The sequence below is a fragment of the Emydura macquarii genome, unplaced genomic scaffold (assembly GCF_026122565.2).
Source record: "Emydura macquarii macquarii isolate MOO-44397 ecotype Brisbane River unplaced genomic scaffold, CSIRO-AGI_Emac_v2 contig_2768, whole genome shotgun sequence".
Classification (NCBI taxonomy): domain Eukaryota; kingdom Metazoa; phylum Chordata; order Testudines; family Chelidae; genus Emydura; species Emydura macquarii.
The window spans coordinates 9,208,128-9,224,162 of record NW_027132905.1 but is presented as its reverse complement, the minus strand read 5'-3'; the positions used below and the strand labels follow the sequence as shown (position 1 = coordinate 9,224,162).

At 40.5% G+C, this 16,035-nt stretch overlaps 1 long non-coding RNA gene across 1 annotated transcript; it reads left to right on the top strand.

Moving 5' to 3' along the window:
* Positions 1-347: 347 nt before the first annotated feature.
* LOC137165460 (uncharacterized) lies at positions 348-14,277 on the top strand. Its single transcript, XR_010923373.1, has 3 exons — positions 348-701; positions 4,717-4,790; positions 14,163-14,277. It is a non-coding gene; the product is annotated as an uncharacterized lncRNA (long non-coding RNA).
* Positions 14,278-16,035: the final 1,758 nt, after the last annotated feature.

The following is a 16,035-nucleotide window of genomic DNA, read 5'->3' as shown; positions in this document are numbered from 1 at the left end:
ACGCTCGACTGCGGCTGCGCTGGAGGACCGCTCCTCGGCCGCGGCCCGGGCGGGGCTGGCTGAGACAGAGTGAAAGCGAGAGCAGAGGCAGGCCGCGGCCCGCGCTTGGCTTCACTTGCGGTCGCCTGCCCCCGGCTAGCAGCGGTGCGCAGAGCCCTGTGGCTGCGACCTCTTGTTCCCCCCGCCCCCGCTAGGCCTCAGGAGGGAATACAAGCCCCCTTTGCTGAGGGGCTGCCTTGAGTCCGGGGACGGGGCAGAATTGCCGACAGGCTGTGAGAAGCCCTGGCTAGGTTACTCCCACACACGCCGTCCTGCCCAGGCTGCCCCCGACAACCTGTCAGCCCCCCCCTCCCGTCTTGCCTGGCTTCCTCTCGGGCCGGAGCCGCCTGAGCACTGCGGCAGACGCCGAACCGGGGGAACCGGCAGGTCGGTGCGGGGAGCTGGGGTAGTGGGACGGCCCCGCCCAAACTACCCCGGTACCGCTCTGAGCCAGATGCCCGGCTCGCAGCCCGCTGCATGGAGCCAGGTGCAGGCACAGGGGACCCGCTTCCATCCTGGGTAGAAACGGGGTTCAGCAGCAAAACCAAAGGGCCTGAACCTGCTCTGGTTTGAGACCTTTGTAGCGTCTCTGAAGTCCGTGGGATGACCCCTGATTTACGCCACCGAGAAAGAAAATCAGGCCCCAAGATTACCAATAAACGGTCAGTTTTCAGTGTGGAAGTGGATAGATAGATAGGATGCGTTGAGGAATACTACTAGGGTGTGTGTTAAAAGCTATACTAATGACCTGGAAAAAGGGGTGAATAATGAAGGGATAAAGTTTGCAGGTCACACAGAATTACTTGGGTTGCTCTAAACCCAAGAATGTTGTGAAGAATGTCAGAAGCAAGGCAACTAGATAATGTGTTGGCATATGAAATTCACTGTGAGCAAGTGCCGGGTGATGTATGTTGGGTTTTACAATTTGAACTATTTATATACATTTCTGGGTTGTTCCACATTAACTAATCATTCAAGAAAAAGACCAGTGTCTCACCATGGTTAGCTCATAGAAATGTTCAGCCTTGATCAAAAAGGGATGGATAATGATAGAAAATATTTTAAGAACAATGTAAATTGATGGTGCATTCTCATTGAGAATGTTGTGTCCAGTTCTAGACACTTCATTTTAAAAAGTATGTAGAAGTGGTCTACACAAGGGTAATAAAATGATTAGAAGCTTGCAAAGCCTTCCAAAGGAGAAACACATAGAAAAGGACTATTCAGTTTAGAGAGCAGATTAAGAAGAGGTGACATGAGAGAGGTATATAAAATAATGAATGGTATAGAAAAGGTAAAGTAGGTGTTCTTATTTACCCTTTCAGAATACAAAATCAAGGGGATATCCACTGAAATTAAAAGGCAAACAATTTTAAATATAAACATTCACAGTAAATAAAGAGACCTTAAAATTATCCCTAGAAAGAAGAGTTCTCTTCAGTTCTTTAAAGTTATTTAATAGGTTATTGATGCTGTATTCTTTTTGCGTTTACCAAAACATGAATTTAGGGCAGCGGAATGTAATAAATCAAGATGGAATTTTGCTGGTATTAGTTAAGAGAAGTACCATAGGATATTTAGTGATCAAGACAGACTTTGATTTTATATCTTCTGTGGGATATAGGTTCATTAATAATAAAGAAGTGAATAATACCATACCCTTCTATAGACTTCCATCTGAAATCAGTTTATAAATGTTGTTAAACTAATCCTCCCAGCACTCCTATAATGTAAGTAAGTGGTGTTAGCCTTCTTTTACAGATGGGGAAGAAGAGGCACAGAGTTTGAATGACTTGTTCAAGATCAGAGAGAAAATCTGTAGTGGATCTGTGAATGTAAATGCAAACCTGTAAATATCTCCTGACTTTCAGTCCTGGGCTTTGACCATAAAATCATCCTTCCTCCCAGATTCAGTGCTGAATTTAGTCACAGGAAGAAGTACCAAGTATTGAACCACCAGTATTCTTGCCTTTGGTTCTCTAGAAATCTTTCATCCAAATGCAGACCTGACCAAAACTTAAGTCTGATTCGGCAAACACAAACGTGCTTAACTTTACTATTGTGAGCGATCTCACTATTATTTCTCTCAGTCTCCACTGGGGACTACTCATATAGTAAAGTTAAGCATGTGCACAAGCATTTGCAGGATCAAATCTTAGGCTGTGGGTTGTGAAGAAATCACAGTTTGAGATGGCACATCTATAGCTTTTTTGTGGGAGTGGAAGGTTCTAAATTAATAGTCAATGAGTTTAATGTGTCAAACAAACAAATCTTTAAATATTTAGAGTTTAGAAGCACTCTACTAAAAAATTTACAAGAAACAAGACTGATCCATCGGAATGATACCCATCACCAGAGTATCGAAATATCATATGAATGCCTACTAGACAGGATTAAATACACAGATTTTGAAATATTTTTGTATTCAGCTTGTAATGAAAACCACTGAGGGTCAGAGAGTGTAGTTCTTGATAAGTGTCCAGTAAGAGGCAGCATAACCCTCTTATGACTGTTCCATTGTGGATTAAATACTTAAATTATTATTGAATAGTCCATGGTTTAGGGCACCTGCCTCATAGGTGGGAGACCCTAGTGCAGTTCCCCTGCTTCAGTCATTCATTATTTGTCCAGTGATTAGCTTCAATAAGAGAGATTGAGGAATACACTTCAGAGTCTCTTATTAGTGCTTAAAGCACTCTGCTGAGAGGTGGGAGGCCCCAGTTCAAATCCTTTCTCCCTCTCAGGCAGAGGAGATAACTGAACATGGGTCACCCTGTACCAGGTGAGTGCTTTAAGCACTGTGGTAAAAGTTACAGGGTGGGCACTGGAACCACCATAGTAGCTGGGTTTTAAATAGATCCAATCTGGTAGGCACCATCTGAGCACACCTGCTGGATTTAGCCTCTCGCTCAATGAACACCTACCTTCCTGTGGTTTGTGAATTGCTCTAGGGCTTAGGTTGGAAATAGGAGTTTGGAAGTCCAATGGAAGGCAGCAGTGCATGTGCCTTCCTCTAGGCATAGGTTCCAAGGGAACTTTTATTCTGAAAACTTAGGTGCAAGGTGCCAAGTGAGTTTAGGCACTTCCAGGGTTTGACTGGAGTTTTGTGGATTGCAGTGGAGCATAAAATGGATGGAGGAGGCACCTAAATACCTTTATGAATCCCACTCAACACCCCAAAACACTGACTATTTAAAGAAAAGTACTGTGGAAGGAAAAAGAGAAAAGAACTTGACTCAGAAATAGGCAAGAACTAAATAAAAGGCCTTACTCCCAAACATTCCCACTCCTCAAATTGTTGTAAATGCAAAGGACAGAGTACTTCTTTTTAAAACAGAGTGTACACGGCACTGTGTATTTCAGTCTGACTTCTCTTAGCAAGGGCATGTACTGGAGGTTGGGGAAGGCTCTTTGATCTGGATGTTATGGAATTTTGAAAAGCTATAGCAAGTTTGGATACAAGTATTCAAGATAACATTCAAACTTTGGACTATTTTTTCCCCCAATGTTCCTCTTGCATCTTGAGTCTCTATCAAATCACAGTTACCATGAGCAGAGAACAAACAAAACAAAAGCTTCACAACTTTAGACTATCTATCATAACAGCTGTAATTAACATCGAAAGGTTATGGAACCTGCAATATTCCTCAGAGATTTTCCATCATTCTTCTATGTTACTGCAGTACTAATAAAGATTTTAAAACAGGCTATCTTCTATATTTAGAACTGTCCTGATAATAAATATTCCAGTTCCCTGTGTCTATTTCAGTCCATTATTTATATGCTTGATAGTAGGACGTTTCTGTGTTAGATTCTGTGAAAGCTGTATCCTGTTACAAAGTAAGAATAAGAGTCTTAACAAATTATGCTGATTTGTGTCCCAAAAGGGGCCAATTTTTTCCCTTTTTTCCTTTTGACCTTCTGGTTGCACTTCCAGGATATGTAGCATGTTTTTTGTTGGCCAGTGAGAAGGCCAGTAAAATAAACAAAATACTTTTGTCAATTCCAGCATGGAATATTACAATTCTGGAATATAAAGATATATAATGAATTATTCCTGCCTCAAAACCCACCAATGTCAAGAGAAGCTGTTGCATACAAGCGTTGGGGGTCTGGTGGGGCCCTGGACTGGAATTCAGGCTACCTGGGTTCTAATCCTGATGCTACCACTAACTGGTGTGATCTTGGGCAAGTCACTCAACTGATTTATGCTTGTTTCCCCATCTGTAAAATGGTGTAATGAATCCTAAACTCATGATTTTGAAGATGCTAAAGGAGTGTTAACTGCTGTGTCTTGTCTAGCTTCAGTAATTGTGACAACTACTATTTTCGATGACACACTGGGAACCTGTAGAGATAAAAGCATGAACTACTACAGCTCAAGCTAATGTGCTATAGCTGATGCTGTAACATGCTCCTATCCTGTGTGGATTGGGCACAGAGGGGGACTTGTAAATATATATACCAGTGAGTTACAGATGGCTTCCTCTGATTAAATGAAGCTTATCCAGAGCATTTGAGTAGTACAAACCTTGAACAAGCTGTTACTTATGTGATGGCTTCCATCTTGGTCAGAATGTCCACACATCCTTTCCAAAGTTCCATTAAATGTTTCAGAAGCATTAAATTAGGTAATGCATGGTTTACTGACTTAATATTTCTTTTGTTTTCATTCAGGTCTCAATGGGTATGAAGAGACGACCATAGGGTTGGGGCTGTGGCCAGATTTCAATCATTCAAGCAGATGTTTGGTAAATGTTAATTATTATGATTTGATATTATGATCGGAATAGAATTTGGGGAGTTTAGATTTAGAAATATGGCCCTTTTATACATCTGGAGGGGCTGCTTTGTCTTTTGTTACTGAACAGAAAAGAAAACAAATGCCATCTCTTTTGAATTAATTATGAGTGACACAGCTCTTGCTATTATCTGTTTACATATTACCGACCTTGTGATGTGCTGGTGAGAGATTTTCTTTCATCCTCTCTAGCTTTCAGATTAAGCCCAACTTCCCTTAAAAAGGCTGCTTACTTTACTTGTTGAATGGGTCACTGCACGGCCTATTAAAGTGTTTTTATTGTGCTAGTTTCCCCTGAAACCCAGTGACCATTTTGTAAACTGGACATTTGATGTTTGTGAAAGTTGTTTTACTGACATCCCTGGAGCCTTTAAAGTAACACTAAGTTTCAGCCAGAGCTTGTGGAATTCAGGTATTCTTGGTTAAATGCTATGGATTGGATGCTGTTCCCACTTGAAATCTAAAGGATTTTGCCAATAGGAAATTCAGTGGGAATAAGAGCAGGAACATTATTCACTGAAGGGAAGGACTCGTTTAGGTCAATCATATGTATGTAAATTTGTGGTTGCTGTTTTTTTTGTTTGCTATGTTTTTTGTGTGTGTTTTTGTGTTTGTTTTGTTTGCTTTGCTTGTTCTGTAGTAGAAACAAAGAATTGAAGAGATTCAACGCATTCAAATTAAGATAAATCTGCATGATACTTATTGCAGGGCAGTGTCTTCTCTATTCAACTTATGCCCAATGTCTTTCCCTGAAGTGTCAGTGAAATTTCAGGCCACTGCATATCCATCCTGGCTGGTAAAGATCAGCAATGATACAGTCACTCCCTTTTTGTCTGAGAATTGGGTGCCAGGTGTTCTCAACCAACTAAGAGTTCTAGTCAAGAAATAAATCCACAAAGATGATGATTTCACCAACCACCACTCATTTTCACCAGCATCAGAAAGAAGCACTGGACATGTTTGGGGCATGTACACTAGATGCCAACACACAGTCTCCCACACGAAATTGTCAAGGGAAACCAACTGGTGTGAGGAAACGATATCCAAGATAAACTTTAAGAAGACATATTAGCGGGGAGGTTAGAATAGTCAATCTTAACACCACACAGCAAATGAAAGAGAGGAATAGAAGAGACTGGTTTCCACCCTGTGCACCAACATTGGCATGGGAAGGATGTTGGAGGGAAAAAAAAGGTAAATGTATACATCTAGGAACAAAGGATGTGGGCATACTTACAGGATGGGGGACTCTATCCTGGGAAGCACTAACTCTGAACAAGATTTGGGGGTTATGATTGATACTCAGCTGAACATGAACTCCCAGTGTGATGCAGTGGCTAAATGGACTAATGCAATCCCTCAATGCATAAACAGGGAATCTTGTGTAGGAATAATGAGATTATTTTATGTCTACATTTGACGCTGGTGTGACCACTACTGGATAGTATGTCCAGTTCTGGTGTGTATAGTTTAAGAAGGATGTTGACAAATTGGAGAGGGTTCAGAGAAGAACCATGAGAATGATTAAAAATTAGAAAACATGCCTTATAGACTAAAGCAGCTCAATCTAGTTAATTTAACAAAGAGAAGGTTAAGGGGTGACTTGATTACTGACTAAAGTACCTACATGGGGAACAAATATTTGATAATGGGCTTTTCAGTCTAGCAGAGAAAGGTATAGCAGGGCTGGACGTTGAAGCTAGACAAATTCAGACTGGAAATAAGGTGTACATTTTTTATAGCGAGGATAATTAACCATTGGAACAAATTTTTCAGGGTTGTGGCACATTCTCTATAAATTACAATTTTTGAATCACAACTGGATAGTTTCAGAAAAGAAGTGCTCTGGGAATTATTTGGGAAAGTTCTATGGCCTGTGTTGTACAGGAGGTCAGACTGAATGAAGACGATTCTTTCTGGCCTTGGAATCTATGCATCTATGAATTGCAAAGCACAAAGAGAGTCACTAGATAGCTATCATCTTACTGTACTGAACTGTCTTCCCTGCTGACTGCACAGTACAGATCATTTTTACTTCCATTTGTAAAGACAGAAAAGTGTGTTTCAACTATATGAATGATCAAAAGAATATTTTACTATGTGCACATTCAGAACTTACAGCCTATGAAACATTCCTTCAAACGAATGAAATATCAGGACCTGACAGGTATATCCAGCCTCACTGAATAAGCATGTTAGCTGGAGGTTTCTAGTACAGAGTCTAGTGGTGTGATTGGTACATGTACAAATACCATGATAGAAATTTGATAGCGAGATTAGATCAGGACTCAAATTACTGTAATTTAGGGGATCATAACAAAGCTCGAAAACTAACATCCCATTAATATGAGTGGGGGGAGGGAGGAATTTGCTTTTTTTTTTTCTTTTTTTTTCTTAGCGTTATTGTTTTAGTATGTGTCCACAAGACGACAAAGCATGTTGCTTTATGTTAACAATATTCTTGCAGTCCAGGAAGCAAAGGCTATAAATAAAAGTAATATTTTTAAACTCAAAATCTTAGATTGTAGAGAATTGTGCAAGAAGACAGTAGATTCTTGGAACTCACCAATTTTACACTTCTAGGTGAAGTTTTCATTGCAGCCTTGCTATTCTTTATTGTTTGTGTGTGTGCACATTTTATTCAAGTCTTTTTCAAATTCTTTTGATTCTCAGTATATCTATTAAAGTGATACAGATTCTTTCTGCTAAGTTAAGTGATTAGGAGCTCTGAGACTTTAGACCAGTGGTCTTCACTATTTTTCAAGTGGGGGCCACTTTGGCAAAAAAACTTCAATGTAAGAGCCACATCAACTACTAAATTAACACATTGCTTGCTACTCCTTAATGATGTAATATTACAGAGCAACTTGTATAACTAAAACTTTTGTTTGTTCGTTTCATTAATATCCACAGTTATGTTCTTATCTGCTTTTTCTCCTGTTTCACTTTCCGATTTTATCTTCAACGGAATTAAGAATCTATCCATTCTTTCCAGTAACTCACTGGGACCAAAAATAATATATGACACAAATAGCTGAACACTCCGAGTTCTACGTTGGTTTCTATGGTAATATTACGATTATTTATTCAATGGATAAACTTAGATGTACCTATTGGCACATCGTACCATGTGGTCAATGTGACGTGTAAAGAAGGTGGACTTTGATAGGCTCAGTACATATTCTAATGTTAGAAATAAAATAAATTGGAATATAAACAAGTAGTCAGGGAGTTGCACTTAGGGTCGATAGGCGCCTCCACTGGCTCCCGGGCCTTGTAGTGAAGATCGCTGCCTTAGACTGTAATTATACTGCTTCAAATATCGAGTTCTTCAAAAGCATATTATTTTTCGTGATATAAACCTAAATAACTTGAAAGCTGCATGATGCCATATAATGGACTGGGAATGTCCCTACACAGAGAATCTGATAGGAGAAATCTGAGTCATGGTGACAGCTTTAACAAACAGGAAGACAGTGAAGTAAAGTGCGTATGTGATGAGCTCAGAATGGGTGAGTTTATGATTGTCTATTTATAGACTTACTAAGAGGCTCAGTCACAGGAACTCCAGACAGAGACACTATTTGGTGCTGTATGCAAATTAGTTTTTTCTAGACCTGAAAAGAAAATGGAATTCATGATTCATATGTAAACTCTGTTTAGGAAAAAAAAGCAGTTCTAAGTCTATGAAGCACACAGATGCTTCAGAAGCACCACTTGGACAAGAGCCTGAAACACAATAGATATCATTGCTATATTGTATCTTTATGTTCTTTAGCAACCCTATTTTGTTTTAAACAACAACAAAAAATGATGCTGTGCCACCTTTCACCAAAATGGGCCCTTTAACTCCAGGCAGCCCCATTGCATTCTTTTGGGGCCTAAATCAGGGAAGAATTTGGCTCAACATATTTACTGGAAATGCCCCTCTGACCAAATTTGGAAAAAGACTTATTAAAAGAACCCAAATGCAATAAGAAGCTTTGTTTATTCTCCTCTTAATGGTCTTAATGACAGGGGCAGTGGCACAGGAGCCAGCAAACAGAGCTGTAAACAGGAGTGTTGGAGTGGGAGTTCAGTGGGAGGAAGCAAGCCCGTGGCACTTAGGGGCAGTGAGTGAGTTTTTGTGGGTGTTGTGTGTTTTTTCTGTTTTGTGGTTTGGTATTTTTTTCCGTTTAGTTTGGGGCAGTGGTAGGGGTAGTGTGCTGTGAAAGAAGCAGTGCCCCGATTAAGGAGCGGCGGTTCCCTGATTAGGGTTCCTATAAAGGCAGTCAAACAGTCAGCTAGCAGCACAGAATCCAGCAAACAGAGCTGCAAATGGGAGTTTGGGGGCGGTGTGTGTGGTGGTCTGGTTTTGTTTAGTGTTTGTTTGGTTTTTTGGTTTTGTTTTTCCTTTGACAGTATGTTCAGCGGGAAGGCTATGACAGAAACAGAGGCAGCAGTGGTAATGACCCAAGGAATGGAAGAGAGAATGAATATGACCAGATCTGGAAGCTGCAGGATGTACATGACCCTGGAATGGGTACCTGTGAAAAAAGCACTTCATTTGTATGAAGGGTTGCCTGATAGAGCTGATGGAAGAGAAGATCTGAGGTTTGGAGATGCAGGTGGAAACTATGGTTGAGTTTTGAAGGGGATTTGAGCAGATGATAGAGGGAAGGCAAGAGGATGCTGAAAGGAAAAGTCAAGACTTGCAGGTGCAAGCTGGACTGAAGAACTGAGGGGAGACTGCTGGGTGAGGAAAGTGGCTAGTGGAAACATGTGACTACAAGAACGAGGCAAAGGAAAATACCGGCTAGTGAAAGTGAAATAGAGCTCAGGAACAAGTTTGCTGAGTTGGAAAATGAAGAAGGGGGCACAGCAGGCAGTAACTGAAGGGGGAGGGCAACAAAAGAGCAGCTATCCCTACAGGAAGAGGGGAAGAGTCAGTAGAGATACCCAAGGGGATACAGAAGCCCCAGGGGGATACAGAATGACTTACAGAAGATTGCAAGGGAGACTAAAAGACAATAGGACTTGCAGCCAGAAAGAATGGGAGGAATGCCAGAGAATCATATCATCAGGAAAAGACAGGTCTACATGGGTGGTGACATCCTATTAAGAAGAACAGACAGGCCTGTCATCAGAGCTGATCCAGAGAACAGAAGAGTGTGCTGTCTGACAGGAGCTAAGATACAAGATGTGGATCTGAGGCTGAAGAAGATCCTAATGGGAGCAGGCAAGAATCCACTGATTGTCCTTCATCGGGAACAAATGATACAGCTAGATTCTCACTGTAACATATCAAGGGAGACTATACTAGGCTGGGGAAGACGCTTAAAGAAATGGAGGCCCAGGTGATCTTCAATAGGATTCTACCTGTCCCTGGAGGAGGAGAATGAAGGCAAGGCAAGATTTTGATGATCAACAGATGGCTCAGGCAGTGGTGCTGAAAGGAAGACTTTGGGACGTTTGACCATTCGGAGTCATTTATGGACAGACGCTCATCTAGTGAGATGGACTGCACCTGAGTAGGGGGGGAATAGACTTCTGGGATGGAGGCTGGCACAACTGATTAAAAGAGCTTTAAACTAGGAACTTGGGGGAGACAGTTGGGAGATGCCTGATTCTAACATTAAGCCGGAGAAAAATCAAGTAAGAAAGGATACAGCAATGGAGAAAGGAACAGCAGTGGGTAGAAGAATGGACATTAAGAGGAAAGATAGCTTCATTGGTATCTGCACTAACAGTCAGGTAGGCAGTACTGGCAGTAGAATGACTATCCAGTTGGGTGAGGAATGTAGGCAAAGCCAAGCAGAAACAACTAAGATGTTTGTACACTGATGCAGGGAGCCTGGGTAACATAATGGAGAAACTAGAACTACTGGTGCAGGAAGTGAAACCAGATATTATAGGGATAACAGAAACATGGTAGAAAACTAGTCATGACTGGAGTACTGCTGTTGGAAGGGTATATGCTGCTCAGGAAAGACAGAAATAAAGGTAGAGATGGTGGAGTAGCATTGTGTATTAATGATGAGGTATGCTGTAAAGAAATTAGAAGTGATGGAATGGGTTAGACAGAGTCTGTTTGGGCCAAAATCATTTTTGGGAAGAAAGCTATTAGAGGCTCCCCTAGGATAATGCTTGGGGTATGCTACAGACCCCCAGGATCTGATCTGGATATGACATCACATCCAAGGTGGAAGTCAAACTCAAACAGTTTAATGGGACTAAATTGGTGCAGGGACTGGATAATCTTCATCCAAGAATATTAAAGGAACTGGCACATGAAATTACAAGCTCAATAGCAAGGATTTTGAATGAATCTATAAACTTAGAGGTCATACCCTATGACAGAATTGCTAATATAGTTCCTATTTTTAAGAAGGGGGAGGAATGATTCAGGAAACTACAGGCCTATTAGTTTGACCTCAGTTGTATGTGAGGTCTTGGAACAAGTTTTGAAAGAGAAAGTAGTTAAGGACATATAGAGGTAAACAGTAATTGGGATAAAATACAATGAGAGAGTTATGATTGCTCTCTAAATACATCAGAGGGATAAATACCAGAGAGGGAGAAGAGTTATTTAAGTTAAGTACCAGTGTGGATACAAGGAAAAATGAATATAAACTGGTCATCAACACATTTAGGCTTGAAACTGATAAAGGTTTCTAACCATCAGAGGAGTGAAGTTCTGATGCAAGCCTTCCAAGAGGTGTAGTGGGGGCAAAATCTAACTGGCTTCAAGACTGAGCTTGGCAGGCTTATAAAGGGGATGGTATGATCACACTGCCTACAATGGCATGTAGCTGATCTGCCATTGATATAAGCAAATATCCCCAACAGCTGGTGATGGGACAGGAGATAGGGAGGGAGGGCTCTGAGTTACTACAGAGAATTCTTTCCTATGTGTCTGGCTGGTGTGTTTTGCCCACATGCTTAGGGTCTAACTGATTTCCATATCTGAGGTTGAGAAGGAATTTTCCACAGGTCAGATTGGCAGAGACCCTGAGGGTTTTCCACCTTCCTCTGCAGCACAGATCACTTGCAGGTTTAAACTAGTGTAATTAGATTTTCTATAACTTGAAGTCTTTAACTCATGATTTGAGGTCTTCAGTAACTCAGCCAGAGATTGAGGTCTATTACAGGAGTGGGCGGTTGAGGTCCTGTGGCCTGTAATATGCAGAAGGGCACACTATATGATCATGATGGTCCCTTCTGGCCTTAGTCTATGAGACTTTAGTTTTTACAGAATCTAATTGCAGTTCACTACCCTCCATCAGCTCAAATCAAGGAAAAGAGATTTTGTTTGTTTGTTTCAGTTGTTTAACACATTAACAAATTAACACACACTATAGCTTGAATCCAGTACAAAAGGGGACTCTAGGGCTCAGGTCAGGTTTCAAATTCTTGCTTGCTAAATGGAAGCCCTCTACTTGTGGTTTGGTGGCCTCTGTAAAATGAGTCAATGGTCTCAATCTTGTTGTCTGTGGAAAGGTGGCCATATCACAAACCCACCAATTACAATTGCCACAAAAGTGGCATGGAGGTCCAGGATTAACTAGCCATAGAAAATATATAATTTACTAACCCCTCTAGGATGTTGGCCCTCTAGAGCAATGTTGAGCTATATTGCCCACTAGCATGGGGAAGCTTGTATTGAGGTTGTCTGTTTTTCCAAGATGTTAGTTTACTACCTTTTGTGAGTATCATGGGGGGGAAATCTAGCTAAAAAAAACAACAAAATATCAGACCTTGTTATTCAATAGCCAGTTTAGAAACTTTGTCACCAAATATTTCCTGTCTTTCTTTAAATCACAATAGGAAACAAATTTATCTCTCTGAAGTCAATGGATCTAATTCTGCCTCTACTGAGGCCCAAATCCTGCTTCCATCAGAGTCAATGACCAAACTCCCATTAACTTCAGGAATGCATCATCAGGCTCTTAGGGCCCAACCCAGCAGATAATGAGCACCCTGCGTGGAGTGGGTGTTGAAGGTGCTCTACACCTTTCAAGATTGCATGCTTATTCTGCTCTCATTGAAGTCAATGTGAATTGCATCCTTATTTGAGCCTGATCCAGCTCCCACTGAAGCCCATGGGAGTTGGATTGGGCCCTGAGTGATATTTCATTGGACTTAATGCATGTGTGTTTAGTTTACAAGATGTTATTTCATTGCAATGTAAAATTCAGACATTTTTTCCAGTGTTTTTGCACAGCATGATACTAGCAACTGAAGTGTATTTATCTCCTGCATATTGAGACCAGTCACTAGTCTTGTAAGTGGCAGGTGGGAAGAATTGCCACACTGAGAAATATTGCCCCTGTTATAGGATCGATTTTAAGCACACTGTCCAGCTCCTATTAACTAAAGCGGGAGTTATGTATCTAACATTCTGTGTTGCATGCTTAGAGTTATTTATTCCAAGATGTGCAGGAAAGAGACGGGTGCAATCTCTGTTCTTGTTAACAGGAATTGTGAACCTAATTCTTTGTTCATTGTACTGAAAATGAACCAGCCAGCCATGTTCTGAATCAGCAAAAAGATTCCCCGATTCAGCTGGAATGATAACATGCAAGCTATAACCTGGGAAGAAAGAAAATCACTGGAAATGATTTTTTTTTTAAATAAACAGAATCTGTTTTGGATTTTTTTTCCCCCAAAATGATGAGACTGAAAATTCTGAATAATTTTTCCTTCTCTGTTCCACCCAGTTGCTAACCTTATATTGCATGCAATTCAGTTGTTACCAGCACTTCCATTTCAGTGGCAGTTTTTCATCTAGCTTATGGCTAAAACAGTCCTTGTAACAGTAATTTTTCAGTTAGTTACTTTCCAGTATAATTATTTTTGTGCTTTCTCTCTTTCTCTGTCTCTCAAGTATCCTCAGGGGAAGGGCTTCCTGCTGTGTCACCTTGATAGAGCTAGCCTCAGAATTCTTCTACTTAGTGTAGAAGGTGCAAAATCAGGAGACAGCACATTCATGAGGTACCCTTTCAAACTGTAGTGATTCCTTATTCCTAGCTCGTATGTTGCTTGCATCACTGTTGAAATTTTAACATCTGGTTACTCAATTGGTAAGTGGAAAGTAACAGATATATTGGCTTACATGCCCATAATAATGAAGATATTTTATATCTCTGTGGTATGTTCTGTCTGAAGATTCCAAAGCACTTTGCAAACTCTGAGGAGAGTGAGACAGCCTTTCTTTTGCTCCACAGCATGTCCTTACCTGTCTGGCTCCTTCTTTTCAATCTTGGACATTACCCCTTCTCTCTTGCCTTTAAGGTTTATGGGAATGAACCTGTATAAAATGCTTATTTGTCTTTATGTACAGAGTGAAGAACACACTCAGGAGCAAAGTATGGTGAGTGCATACTACTTCTCCTTCCCTGGGCAGAACTCATGCATTTTGGAAGTACTGTAAGATATGAAGAACAGTTTGGCTTGCATTGATGTATCATATGAACTGTTTTGGCAATATTTGTCCTTTCTTATGTATGAGCAGACAAACTAAAATATAATGTTTAAAACAAGTAACTCACAGGGAAGAGGTTAGACAATCACCATATGAAAGCAAGGATGGGCTACCCTAGAGGAGATGCCTCCTGTGGCTTCCCCAACTTTTTAACACTACTTAAAACTCTGTAACTGTGCTTGGCATCAAATATCTGGAGCAGTACAAGAACCTGAATAGACATTTGTTGAAGTGTTCACTTAAAACCTTGACCTAAGTGGCAGTTTTAACTGAAAAAGGCTAAGTCTAAAGACTTTAGGATAATAATAATGATGATTAATCAACAATAAACAGCACCAGAAGCATCTGTAACTGTCCAGCTCTGAGAAAATCACCCAGTCAGTGTGATGTTAGCAATGTCTGAAGTTATATTCTGTCCATGCAAAGTTTACTGTTTGTAAAGAGATTTCCAAATGAGGATATAACCCAAGGCTAGTTGAAGAGTCACCTCAGTGAGGTCTGCCAAGCCAAGCAGACATTCCAGGTATCAGGTTTTCTCAAGGAACATGAGTCCCTCCCACTCAGTCTTCTTGACAGTGATGAAGGTGTTAGCCTCATCAAATGATTTAAAAATCTGCTTCTGCCCAACCCAAATTATGCTGAGCTTTGCAGGGAATAGGACAGGTGGCAATAGCTTCACATCTGTCAGTCTCTTCTTTGCCTCATCAACACTTTTCTTTGTCTTGATGAGGGATAAATTGCCACAGCCCTAAGTCATCTGCATTAGCTATTTTGAGACTCTCGTTCCTGGTGGGATAAGTCTCACAGACTTTGTGTGAGACTCAGGAATACAGAATATTATGCTTTCTCAGTAGCTTTTAGGACTCTCACAAGAGAGGAGTAGAATGACCATGAATTTTGCCATCATCAGGACAGAATGAGAGTCTTGTCTCTTTGCTATAGCATTCCCACAAAAATTACATTAATTAAAGAAAAAGTAAACCTTTCCCTCCCTTCCAGGTAAAGAGGCCAAAGAACCAAAGTGTAGCTGTGATTAAACTATAAGGTGACTCTGTGTAATTCTGTAGGGTGTTAGATATCACAGAGATGAATGTGCTATAAATGCTTAGGTAGACTAGACTAAGTTCAATTATAATTCAATATAAGAATAGATTTTCCTTGGCCTTCTGGGGTCTATAGTGTAAGTCAGACCACATCTACTCAGTAAGATTGAACCATGTTTTAATTATGTTGGAGAACTACTGGGTTGTGTAACTGGATCCCTTAACACAATAATGTAGATGAGACTGTTTTCTTTCAGCGCCTCTGTTCTTGGCTTCCATATAACCTTCAGTCTAGGAAAGCCTATAATGCAAAGAGAATGTATTTACTACAGTACCTAGAAGCTGACATTTCCGCATATATGCACTTTCCATTTTGTAGTATGAAAATAGAAAATTTTAAAGAGGCTCTTCAGCTGTATAGGACTCTCTTGGCTGAGCTGACCCTATAATTGTCATTTATTACTAGCTATCAATGACTAATGCAAATAAAGTATTTTTTTTATTTTAAAGTTTGAATTCTGCAGAGACATTCCAGTTTGTTATATTTGCTTGTATACAACCATGTGAAAGTGATTTTTATTTTTGTATTTGATGTTTTTTTCTTTGTACTCTGTGTGTAAAATTAAGGGTCAGAAATTTGTATTTTTTTGGTTGTTTTTGATCAACATACGGTCAAACTTTAACCCTGC